The sequence below is a fragment of the Oryctolagus cuniculus genome, chromosome 1 (genome assembly GCF_964237555.1).
Source record: "Oryctolagus cuniculus chromosome 1, mOryCun1.1, whole genome shotgun sequence".
NCBI lineage: Eukaryota > Metazoa > Chordata > Mammalia > Lagomorpha > Leporidae > Oryctolagus > Oryctolagus cuniculus.
Window position 1 is genome coordinate 11,521,895 of NC_091432.1, and position 13,225 is coordinate 11,535,119.

Genomic DNA, 13,225 nt, shown 5'->3' on the forward strand with positions numbered 1-13,225 from the left:
CCTTAACTTCCCATTTCACAGATAAGAAAACTGAGGCTCTGAAAGTAGCCTATTTGGCCCCTGGAGATCACAAGTGAGATTGGAACCCACGTTTTTCACTCCACAAAGCCTTTCCACGGCTCTCCACCCACCTTCTTATTCAACACAAAGCAAGCAGACCAAGCATGTTGGCGTGAGGGTGGGCGAGGGATGGTTGCTCCTCTTCTTTGGTGGCTTGGTTTTTGGGAAACTGAAAGTAGCCCAGTGCCGGAGGTTGCTGCCTTCCCGTCCCTGTGCCCGGGGCTTGGTGCCTCCCAGATCCCCACGGAGGGGACCCTGGGCTCCGGGAGCCTCCTCCCCACTCTGCCTGCCCTCGCCGCTCCCTCCCTGCCGCCCACTCTCATTGTTACCCCTGTGGTCCCCTTCCCTGTCACCCCCACCTGGGGGCCCAGGTCCTGTGCCCGCTCAGACCCCTGGCGAAGTTTCCTGTCCTCGCGGCTGCACTTTCCATGACACAAGAGGAAGTCAGCTGAGTGCGGGGCTGGGTTTTCCATGCAGCCGGGCAGGGTGGAGGCCGAGGTGGGGGGGAGGGCATGGCGCGCCCCCAGGGCTGGCTGTCAGAAGCTCGTTGGTCTCTGTGCTGGAGAGATACCTGCCGGTGCTGCCTGGCCACAGCAGGTAACGGGTTTGGTGTGCGTGTGTGTCTGTCAGACCCTCGGGACTCGGTCACTCCCAGCACCCCCGGGAGTTTGCCCTCCACGCAGGGATGAGAGGGCCACAGGGGATGTGGGGAAGAGGGGGAACTGAGAGTGAGAGGGAGGGGCGGTGGGAGGGGAGGAAGGAGGCTGAGAAACGGGGCTGGTGCGTAGTAGGACCTCAATGCTTGCTGAGTGGATGAGCGAGGGAGTCTTTGGGACAATTCCCAAAGACAGGGGGATGGCCTGGCAGCCAGAGAAGGAGGGCTTGGAGAGCCCTCCAAGTGGTTGTTTGTTGAATGACTCGGTGACCTGAGCCCTTGAAAGCTTCTACATCGCAGCCCCATTGGGGGCGCACAACCACCCTGGCTCAGGAAGTGGTAGGAGCCGGGTCATTAGCAGGGGTAGGAGGTTCTGGTTCTGGATTGGCAGCTGACGGGGGTGCTGATAGTAGCCACAGGTACCTGTAGGCGAGTCCCACCTCTGTCCAGCATTGTCGACAGAGGCCCTGGGCCTCAGTTGGTCCATCTATATGATGGGGCAGTCGGGCAATCTGGGGCCAATTCTGTCATCTTAGGAACCAGCCGGTGGCTGTGGGGGGTGGGGTGCAGGACAAGTCGGCCGGGGGTGGGGGATTCCTGGGACCTGGCTGGTCTGGAGAAGGTGTCAAGGGGCGGGGTTCTGCGGGAAGGGCCGAGGGCATGAGCTGGCTCAGGCGGCGGCTCAGGGCGGCCGTCCCAGCCACAGGGACAGGTCAGGGACCAAGCCGTCCCTAACAAGCCTGGTTTCAGGTCCGGGGGGTGAAGCCGTGAGTAAGTTCCTCTGCGGATCTGCTCAGTCGCTCGCCGGTGAGCTGGTTGTTGACACTGAAGCAGAGCGAGCCGTGGGCAGCGTGAGGCCCGGCCCTGCCTTGGGGAGCCGTGGCTCTCGGCGTGTGACGATGGTTTTCAGGGTGGGGGAAGGAGGAGTGTAGGATTTGGGGGTCCAGAAGCTGGCTTTACATCCCGACTAGCTGGGTGACCGTGAGCAAGTCACTTCCTTGTGCTGACAGTCATCATCTTCCTGTACTTCAGGGCTTCTGGAAGGTTCTATGACAATGTGACGGGCTGGTAAACCCTAGCACACCTGAGTGTGAAGGCCTGCCCCCCCCCCCGCTCCCCCCGGCCTCGTCGGCCCTACTCACCTTTCCCTAGCAGGTGCCTTGTGCCTTGAGACCCTCTCCACTCCCACGCCCACCAGGCCCCAGCCGGCTCCCCAGCCAGTGTATGCCAATCACATGTCCCATAGCCCACGGCCCTGAGGCCTCAGCCTCGGGGGTCTCCCCACTGTTGTTCCTGTAAGTGAGATTGGACTTGGTCAGCCACAGGGCATAGGTTTTGGCTGAGAAAGTGAGGCCACCTAGTAGTATAGACGGGTGGTAGCCAAGCCCCTGTTTCCAAGGTAGCACGTGAGGAACAGAGAGAGTAGGTGAATTCCCAAGGCGCAGCCCCCTCTCGTCTCAGGCAGAGGCCCCTCTGGCCTTGACGGGGTTGTACCGGGTCAGCCGCGGGGGACAGCAGACCCAGCTCTGTTCCCAGTCGGGTTGCCTCGGCTCCGGAGCCCCAGCTCTCTCTGGAAGGGGAGGGGAGCAGAGCCTGTTTTGCAGGGTGTCCTGAGCATACACAGTGGGCGTCAGCAGGGTGGGGAGACCAGCGGCTGCCCCCCAGCCCGTCAGAGCAGGGGCCGTGTTTCTGAGACCCACAACGCTAGTCAGAAATCACCCCCTCCCCTTTTCTTTTATTATGCCACCCAAGCCTTCTCCCAGCACTCAGCACCCAGCACAAAGCCATCTCATGAACAAACGAATGCATAAATGACAGAGAAACTTTCAGCGTGGGCACAGGAAACAGGCTGGCACCCTCACCCCTGCCCTGAGCTTCCCGTCTATAGTTAGGCCTGAGGGAGCCGGGGGGAGGAAGTGTGCCCGTTCCCACCTCTGAGACAATCTGGGAAGGCGTCCTGGCGGGGGTGACAGCCAGGCAGAGGCCTGAAGCATGGATGGGAGTGTGCCAGCTGGGTGGTGGGATGGGTTTCCAGGCTGAGGGAAGAGGCAGGGCCCAGGCTCCCGGGTCCTGTGAAGGCCGAAGCTGTGCTGCTACCGTGAGAGGGTCTAGAAGTTGGGGGACCTGGCGTGAGTCCTGGCACGGCCATCCTGGGTCTCCCCCAAGGACTTGGTTTATCTGGCAGTCCTCAATCGCTAATGTGAGGCTTGGGGTCTTTTAAAAAGAATACTATTGACCAGAGCCCGAACACTTGACACAGTCTTTTTTTAAAAATGTTATTTTATTTATTTGAAAGGCAGAGCTACAAAGAAACAAAGCAGAGAGAGAGAGAGAGAGAGAGAGATAGATGTCTTCCATCCACTGGTTCACTCCCAAATGGCCGCAACAGCCTGGGCTGAACCAGTCCGAATCCAGGAGCCAGAAGCTTCCTCCAGGTCTCCCACGTGGGTGCAGGGGCCCAAGCACTCGGGCCATCTCCCACTGCTTTCCCAGGCCACAGCAGAGAGCTGGATTGGAAGTGGAGCAGCCGGGATTCGAATCAGCGTTCCTATGGGATGCCAGTGCCACACGCAGAGGCTGCTATGTTACAGCACTGGCCACAACATGCAGCGTTTTTTAAAGAATGAGATGGCAAAAACTATAGCTTCTTTTTTTAATGCTCACACACAAAATCACGTTTTGAGAGCTGTCCGATGCTCACCAGGCTGAGAGGTGGTATACACAGAGGGCATTCACCTGGGGAGGGTAGAGAAAATGGACAGGGCTAAGGGCAGGTGAGTTCCAAGCCAGCTGCACGGTAGAACACTATGCAGTCAAGGAGGAGGAGGAGGAGCTAGGTCCCAGTGCTCATGGCAGCCTGCTCAATGAAAAAAACTGAATTTCAGAACATTTATATATTGCAACTTTATTTTTCTAAAATAAAAATGGGTGACTTGAATAGGTGGGTAAGATGTTTCTACACTTCCAGAGGCGATTTTTCAGAATGTTCACCCGAGTGATAATGGGGGTGGCATTCGGCAGGGATGCAGAGTGAGGTTGCCTGGGCTTTGCTTTTTATTTATGCTCTATTGCATTAATTGTTTTCACAAAGTGTGTATTATGATCTTACGACTAAGTTTAAAATAACATGGAAAAGGTGTGCAGAAAATCTTTTTAGGAAAAATGTCCTATGTATTTGTGTTGTTATGTGTAACATAGAACATTTTTATAGTACGATTTTTCTTAAGAATAAAAATAATACATATTTATTGAGAAAAATCCATGCGTACAGCAGAGTAATGAGAAAAGTTCTGCCACCTTCACTCCTCCCTTCCAACATGGCTACTGTTGACATATTAGCAGGTGTTCTTTTATTTTTTTTCTGTTTATAATCACACTAATTATACTGTTTCAAAATTAGTATATATTTAAGATGTATATTTATATGAGATCTAACATTTATCTATGTCTGTGTATACCTATAAATGATAAAGATATAAATATACACAAATATATGTGTATGTATAATCTTTGAAAACTGCCTTTTTCTCTCTTAAAACATATCTTGAGAATCTTCTCGTGTCACAGGCTTATATGACATTGCTTAAAAATTGACTCCATGGGGCCGGCGCTGTGGCGCAGTGGGTTAGAGCCCTGGCCTGCAGTGCCACCATCCCATAAGGGCGCTGGTTTAAGTCCTGGCTGTTCCTCCTCCGATCCAGCTCTCTGCTATGGCCTGGGAAAGCAGTAAAAGATGGCCCAAGTGCTTTGGCCCCTGCACCCACGTGGGAGACCAGGAGGAAGTTCCTGGCTCCTGGCTTTGGATCAGCACAGCTCTGGCCATTGTGGGAGTGAACCAGAGGATGGAAGACCTCTCTCTCTGTCTCTACCTCTCTCTGTAACTCGGTATTTCAAATAAATAAAATAAATCTTTAAAAAAAGTGACTCCATAATAACTAATACATAAACATCTGGATATTTCTTTAATCCCCAGTATTGAACATTGTTGTTATTTACTTTTTTTGCTAGTTAAAAAGATGGGTGATGAATATTTTTATATAGTCTTTTCTCTATTACCTTATTTCCTTTAAGTAGAATTTTTGTTTTCGTTTTTAATAAATCATTTTCTTTTCTTCTCCTTATTTTTTTATTTGAGAGGCAGAAGGCAGAGAGAGAAAAAGCTGTCACCTGCTGATTCACTCTCCAAGCGCCCTCCATAGCGCAGCCCTGACTGAGGCCGAGGCCAGAGCCAGAACCCAGTGCAGATCTCCTTTGTGGGAGGCAGGAGCTCACTCACTCAAGTCATGGCCACTGCTGCCTCCCAGGGTCTGCACTGGCAGGAAGCCGGAGTCAAGAGCAGGGCTGGGCATTGAACCCACGCACTCTGAGAGGGGACAAGGGAGCCGCACCAGCATCTTAACCACAAGGCCAAATGTCTGCCTGACGCCGAAGTCCTTTATAAACACTGAATGAGTAATTCTCACCCCGTTCAGCTGTGCAGATGTAAATGCTGAGACACTGAGGTTGCTTAGAGAGGTGCCCCTGAAGAGATGTATGACCACCTTAGGGACCGGCTTTTCCTTTCTTGTGACAGGCATTCCAGGTACCTGGGGCAGTCGGGGAGGGAGGGTCCCACGCCACCCCAAGGGGGAGATCTGAGATAGGACACATACTTAATGATTTACTGAGTATCTAGGGCTCTCCTTCTGACTTGTGTCTGTCTTTAATTTGTGTATGCTGGGCCCCTGGTGGAGGTTCTGAGAAACCAAGGCCACCAGCGCTGTTAGAGATCAGGTTGAAGTTCAAGTTCAAGGCTGTATTAGAGATCAGGCTGAGGTTCCAGGGGACAGGCCCTGGTACAGTCAGCATGGTCTAGGGGAAGGGCAGGTCCACACAGACAGTCTGGAGACGGGTCTCTCTCTGTCTGAGGTGGAGAAGGGGAGGGGCAACCTTGAAACGTCCAGGAATGGGTCCCATGCTCTTAATCCTTTAATTTCTGCTGAGGGCAGGGCCATGTGGAGTTGACCCCATGGGATGGTCTGGAAGCAAGTATTGGCTTTGTGTGTGGTGATAACAGTGATGGCGGTGATGATGATGATGTCAGAAATGATGATGATGACAACAGTGATGATGATGATGGTGATGATGATGTCAGTAATGACGATGATGGTGATGACAACAGTAATGATGGTGATGACAACAGTGATGATGATGATGGTGATGATGATGTCAGTAATGACGATGGTGATGACAACAGCGATGATGATGGTGATGACAACGATGATGATGGTGATGACATCAATAATGATAATGGTGATGACAACAGTGATGATGATGATGGTGATGATGATGTCAGTAATGATGCTGATGGTGATGACAGCAGTAACAATGTTGATGACAATCATGATGATGATGATGATGTCAGTAATGATGATGATGGTGGTGATCAATAATGATGGTGGTGATGACAACAGTGATGACGATGGTGGGGATGACAACAGTGATGGTGATGATGATGTCACTAATGATGACGATGATGGTGATGACATCAATAATGATGGTGGTGATGACAACAGTGGTGACGATGACAGTGATGACATCAATAATGACGGTGGTGATGACAGCAGTGATGGTGATGATGATGTCAGTAATGATGATGGTGGCGACAACAGTGATGATGATGGTGGTGATGTTGGCGGTGATGTCAGTAACGATGATGAGGATGACAGCAGTGATGATGGTGGTGGTGTTGATGACAGTGGTTTCCCCTTGCTAACACACAGTGTGAGGGGCTCTAGGTAACGGCATGACTCTATTGCTCCAGTTAGCATGCTGCCTTCACAGATATGGATGATGACATGAGGTGATTCACAGATGAACATTTTTCTTAATAATTACATGTTTGCTTTCATTTATATTAATCTTTGTACTAAGACATACATAATTAGCAAACCAAACCCGTGATATATGAGAATGATATAATGTGTCACTTTTAGATTGTTTAAGGAAAACCACTGAGCTGGCTTGAAGGGAAGACGTGAGGTGAACAACAATCTGATACTTGGACCAGAGAGACATCAGGAGGGGAACTCTAAGCAGCTGACTTTCAGGGCCGTTTGAGGCAGATTCCGTTATTATCCCTACTTTGCAAAAGACAGAACAGAAGCTCAGAGAATTTAATGGCTGTGATTACACAATGTGCAAGTGGCAGAACTGGGACTTGAACTCACAAATTTAATTTTATATTTATTTATTTATTATTTATTTGAGAGGCAGAGTCACAGCAAGAGGCAGAGTCATGGGGGAGGTGGTCTTCTATTCATTGGTTCACTTCCCAAATGGCCACAACAGCTGGAGCCAGGCCGATCCAAAGCCAGGAGCCAGGAGCCTCCTCTGGATCTCCCATGCTGGGTGCAAGGGCCATCCTCCACTGCCCTCCCGGGCTACAGCAGAGAGCTGGATCAAAAGTGGAGCAGCCGGGACTTGAACTGGCACCCATGAGGGATGCTGGCACTGCAGGCGGAGGCTTAGTCCCCAGTACTGGCCCCATTAAATGTAATTCTAAAGAAACCATTTCAGTTAAGTATAGGACACACACCAAAACGTATATACATTCATAGCCTCAGTGCTTTCCCAAACTGAGCACACTTTTCATAAACAGAACCCATAAATCCCTTCTTGTTCCTCTTTTCTCTTGCTGCTCCCAACCCAACTGCCTACCCTTCTGACGTTTATGGGTGTAGCTTGCTTTTGCCTATTCTTGAATTGTATGGATGTGATATCATACAGTTCATGCTTCTCTCTCTCTCTCTCTCTCTCTCTCTCTCTCTCTCCATTGTGCTTGGGAGATTCATCCATGCCATTGTGCCCAGCAGGGGTCCGCTCTTTTTCCTTGCTGCATAGTATTCCGTCGTACAACTGTGCTGCGATTGATTTGGTTGTACAGAGCCTATGTTTTTTAACCTTGAAGCTCTACTGCCACCCACAGATATCTGCACGTCACAGGGTGAACAGGGCTTTCAAAGAGCCGGAGGCCAGGGAGGGTGTGAAACACTCAAAGCCACAACTTCAGAGACAGGTGCTTTCCTAGCTGCAGAGTGGCCTCGAGGTGGGGGGAGGCGGGGCCGACTGGATGCTCCCCTGGGGGCTGACACTTTATAGAGTGCCCCCCACCCAGAAGCACTGCAGCTCATATCCCTGACGGCTCCATCAGGGAGCGGGTGCCTTCCCCGTACCATCAGGAGGAAACTGGGGATAGGGGACGTCACTCCAGTCCCCCATGGTGAAATGAAACAGAAACAGAAACAGGATCTGAATCACGTCTCCTGATACCACGTTCTGGGCTGTTTGTATTTTGTTCCAGCTGCTTGGTAAAATCCAGGGGCTGGGGCTGCAGGGCCTAGGCGACCCTTGCTGTCCCTGTGAGGACGCTGTGGGCTGGGATTCTGAGCCCCCTTCCGAGCAGGATTTTAAGCAACACATGTCTCTGGGTTTGGGGAAGTGAAAACCTACCTTCCCTTGAGCTGCACTGTGTTTATTTGCAAAATGGGGGCGTGGTCTGGTTATCGTGAACCACCCCAACTGTGTGGCAGCGTGGTCATCTTCCCGCAGCAGCTGGAGGCAGACGGTGCCGGTAGCGAGTGCCCCAGAGAGGCGGAGTGACCGCCCGTGGCCACGCTGCAGGTGAAGGCACCCCAGGCACCCCAGGCTCCACTGCATGGTGTCCACTAGGGGAGGCCTAAGGCCAGGACACACCCCACTCCGAGGGCTTGGGAACTACAAGGCAGGGACACGGAGGCCCAGCACGGTTGGGGGCTTACCCAGGACAGAGCAAGAAGGGTCAGAAGCCCACGACTCCCACGTCCCACCTTCCACAGTCGGGGCTGGATGTGGGGGTCTGCAGAGGACCCCCCCAACAGACTGGTCCCAAGGGGGCTTTCTCCCCGGGGACAGGGAGACCCCTTTATCCCCAGAACTCCAGCACTCACTTCCCTGGTGCTGTGGGAGTGATCCCAGCACCTGCTCTCTCTCTGGTCAGGAGCAGTAACTGGGATGAGGCAGGTCGACATGACCCCAGTGCCTGGTGCCCACCACCTGCCACCCCACAAGCCCTGCTAATGAGGACAGCTTAGGAATGGCACTGCCTTGTGTTAGGGCAGGGAACTGAACACACACGCGCACACACACACACGCACATGCACATGTGATTCCGGAGAGAAAGGTGTTTGTAACAGAGAAACACAAGCCAGCTGTCAGAGCAGAGGGAGCCAGAGCATGCAACGTGGCAACCATGGAAGCTTTGCTGTTCCCTTGATTCTGTAGCAAGACCACCCTGCCAGGTGTTCACAGCTGGGCAGCAAACCCTGCCCCCCAGGGCATTCATCTCCACACTGCTGGGGGCAGGGGAGGCAGGGAAGCCCCTCTGTGGGCTCTGGTGTCCAGGGGGACTGCTCCCGCCCCATGCTCCTTGGAGTGTGGTCCAACCACAGGTCCCTTGATGAGATGGGCATGGCAGGAAGTCCTGGGCTTGATGCTAGGGCAGTGCACTCAGTGGTGAGGTCTGGGTGGGGCATGGGAAGGAGAGTGTGGACTGGAAGGAAGCTGGAGCTGGCCCTGCCTTCACTGTCACCCTCAGCAAGGAGACTTCCTCCCCCAGGTAGCTCTCCTGGGTTCCACTCTGCATCAGTTTTTCCCCCATCTTCTCTCTCCTCTCTGCTCCCTTCTGGCACCCCATCTCTGACAAAGGAGCTGGACAGAAAAGCAAAAAGTCTAGAATTCTGTGCTCCTGGGTGCTCATTCCTCTGCTAAAAGCCAGTGTGGCCATAGGTTGTACAAAGAGGTTCTGGAGCAAATTCTGAGTTCAGATCTCTGGGGAGGACAGGGTGTTTATCACCTGAGGGAGGGTTTCTCATGCAGGGCCTGCCGCTTTGCTAGAAGCCTTTCCAGGGCCTGGATGCCTAAAGAGAGAGGGCTGATGTCAGGGGTCAGAGGGTGCCCCCACCTGGGTGAGGCCCAGAATGGTGCAGGGCAGAATCTTCCAGGCCAGCATCAGGCTGGCACCACAGCTCACTAGGCTAATCCTCCGCCTGCGGTGCCGGCACCTCGGGTTCTAGTCCCAGTCGGGGCGCCGGATTCTGTCCTGGTTGCCCCTCTTCCAGTCCAGCTCTCTGCTGTGGCCCAGGAGTGCAGTGGAGGATGGCCCAAGTGCTTGGCCCTGCACCCCATGGGCGACCAGGAGCAGCAGCGTGCTGGCTGTAGTGGCCATTTGTGGGAGGTGAACCTACGGAAGGAAGACCTTTCTCTCTCTCTCTCTCTCTCTCTCTCTCTCTCTCTCTCTCACTGTCTAACTCTGCCTGATTATCTTCCAGCCAAGGGACGTGCAAAGGTCTTGGGTATGGCTACTTTTTTCTCACTTCTTGTTATCCACTGGGTGGCCTTTGGGGCCCAGCTAAGGCTCTTCCTTGATCTGATCAGGGTTTGGGGACCCCCCAGGGGTAGGGATGAGGCATCCCAGCCCCAGCCAGAATGACAGCACCCAGGACGGGCAGTGGGGCCCCAGAGCTGGCCGTGGAGCTGCCAGGTCTCCCGGGCAGCTGCTGCTCCTTCCCAGGGCTGCTCTTGGCCCACGAAAACGTCTGCAGGCAGCCTGAGCCCAGGGTGGAACAAGCATGCTGACCCCGGGGGCCAGGGCTGTGCCTTTGTGCCCAGCCTTTGAGTCCGGGTCTCAAGGTCTCCTTGGCACCTGCAGAGGGTTCTAGCCAGCCGTTCCCTCCCGGCCCCCGCAGGACGAGGCCGAACAAGCTGGAAGCATGGCTTTGTGCACTGTTGGCTTGCTGGGTCTTACTGCGGAGAATGCAACTTCTCACCACCTAGAAAACCACTGTGGGCGACCTGGGCTTGCTTGCTTGCTTTCTTTGTTTTTTTTTTTTTTTTTTTTTTTTTTTTTTTTTTTTTTTTTTTTGACAGGCAGAGTGGACAGTGAGAGAGAGAGACAGAGAGAAAGGTCTTCCTTTTGCTGTTGGTTCACTCTCCAATGGCTGCGGCTGGCGCACTGTGCTGATCCGAAGGCAGGAGCCAGGTGCTTCTCCTGGTCTCCCATGGGGTGCAGGGCCCAAGCACTTGGGCCATCCTCCACTGCACTCCCGGGCCATAGCAGAGAGCTGGCCTGGAAGAGGGGCAACCGGGATAGAATCCGGCACCCTGACCGGGACTAGAACCCGGTGTGCCAGCGCTTAGCCTATTGGGCTGGCCGGACCTGGGCTTTTGATCTTTGTACAGCCAGCTCCATGTGACCTGCCATAGCTTCAGGCTCATTTGTGTGTCCATGGTCTCCCCACGTTCTGTGATAAGGAGGCCCCTGCTCTGGCTGCTGGGGTCTGTCCCATTCATAGATGGTACAGAGAAGCAAACGGAGGCCCCTGAAACTCAAGGGACCAGAGCAGGTCCCCATGGCTGTCCAGAGTGGTATCTGTGACTTCCAGTCCCAATCCTGGGCCCTTTCATCCCATGAGTCCCCAACCTCAGGACCCTCCCTGCCGTAGGAGCCCGAGGAGTTCACCTGCGCCAGCAGGTTCCCTGGCGTTTAGTCCACTGTTCACAGCCACGGTGCGATTGCAGGAGCCTTGCCCAATCTCTCTCTGGCTGCAGCCCCGAGGGGATGAGTCACTGGGCCGTGGTTCTGTTGGCTGACCCCAAAGTCCCTTTATGTCCCACCACATTGTCCCGTTTTCTCGATTTTTCATGGTTTCTTTCTGCATGGCTCTGGGCCTCTCACAGTCTAGGCACAGCCCCTGCGTTTCCTGCAGAAAATCGCCAACCCAGCAGCTTGGCAGCAGTGGGTCTGCCGGGCTGATGCTGACCCCGGTGGTCCTGGCTTGTGGTTGACAAGGAGGTGTCATGCCGTCCGTTCTGCTGTAGGTCCTGGGGAGCTCGAGGAGCTCGGAGGTCAGGCGCAGAAATGCACACAAGGAGGCCTGGCCTGCCCAGCCGCACCCCAGGAGGTGGTGGCCTCGTGGATGTTGGGCCCTGCCCTTCTATCCCAAGGCTGGATGAAGCCCTGGCCTCCAGCTGTGAGTTTGGGGATGTTTGTTCTGACCAGGACCGGCCTGGGAGCTCCATCGGGCCAGGATGGGAAATGACCACCCCAGGTTCTTGGAAGAAAAATAGACTCCCTAAGTAGCAGAGGCGTGAGAGACCTGTTGTCACCCATGCCAGTTCCTCTCCTACTCGTTCAGATGACAGTGGGCAGGGCCGGGCTGGGAACCCAACCCAGGTCTCCCGCGTGGGTGGCAGGACCCCAGATACCTGAGCCGTTGTCTGCCACCTGCCAGGGTCTGTGTTAGCAGGAAGCTGGAGGTAGCAGCAGGCGTGGGCACCAAACCCAGGCTCTCTGAGATGCAGGGTGTCCTAACCACTAAGCCAGATGTGTGCTCCCAATCCTATCTTTTAACGCCATTGTTGTAAATTTGTTGGCATGCCCTTGTTTATGGGAAAACATAAATCACTCCCAGAAATCCCCACCTGGAGGCCCCCACAGCCAGCCTCTGGCAGTGGCCACTCTGTGTGCTGACTACTTCCTGGTCTTATTCCTCACCTCTTTAGCCCCACAGTTCAATGTTTATTTATTTCAGTTTTGCTCTTTCTTTTGAAAACATTGTATTTGCTCTTTGCAAAAGTAGCAGGCTCAGTGCAGAACATCTGGGAAGCACAGGAAGACATTTTCTTGCTTCTTCAAGCCAAGACAGGCCCCATGCCCCCACCTCCTCCAGGCGACCCCCGTGCTGTCACCGTGCTGTCACCGTGGTCGCCGGCTTCGGCTCCTTTGTGAGCTTTTGCAAAAGCTGTCTTTCGGCGGCTGAGAGCCTGCTATTTAGGGGACCCTGGGCTGTGGTTTGCTATGCAGCGGTGCAGCGTAGGCATTCCCCACGTTAATAAAAGCCCCCAGCCCACCGTGTGGTCTGTTCTGTGCACACTGAGCTGTGCATTTATTTTCTTGCAACCGTATGGGACAGGTGCTGTTATTAATTTTGCACACAGAGGAAGTGGCCTGAGCTTGGCCGAGGTCTGAGAGCCACGAGCCCCAGAGCAGCAACAGACTAGCGGTGCGGTGGCCTCAGCCCGCCGGCCTCCAAGGTCCCTGCTCCTCCTCCTCACCTTACGTCTCTTCCGTGTGCTTAATGATCTCCTGGTTTTATGTAACAACAGCAAATGACCGTTGGATCCTATTCGCCAATGGTGTTTATCCTGATGCCCGACAGCATTTTGTGCGTATGCTGGGGGACTTCAAAACTTTAGTGGAAAATGGGGTTAAAAGGTGAGTTTATTTTGGTGCAAAAAAAAAAAAAAAAAAAGAAAAAAGAAAAAATCCACTCCTATACAGGGTGTTCAAAACATTCGTGGAAAATACATGCTATGGGGAAGATGCTTGCATTTCAAATTCCTTTTGCACCGAAACAAGCCCATCTTTGAATTCCATCTGAAGCCCCTGCAGAGAGCACAGGTATTTTTTGTTCACGTTGTCCTGTTCGGTTT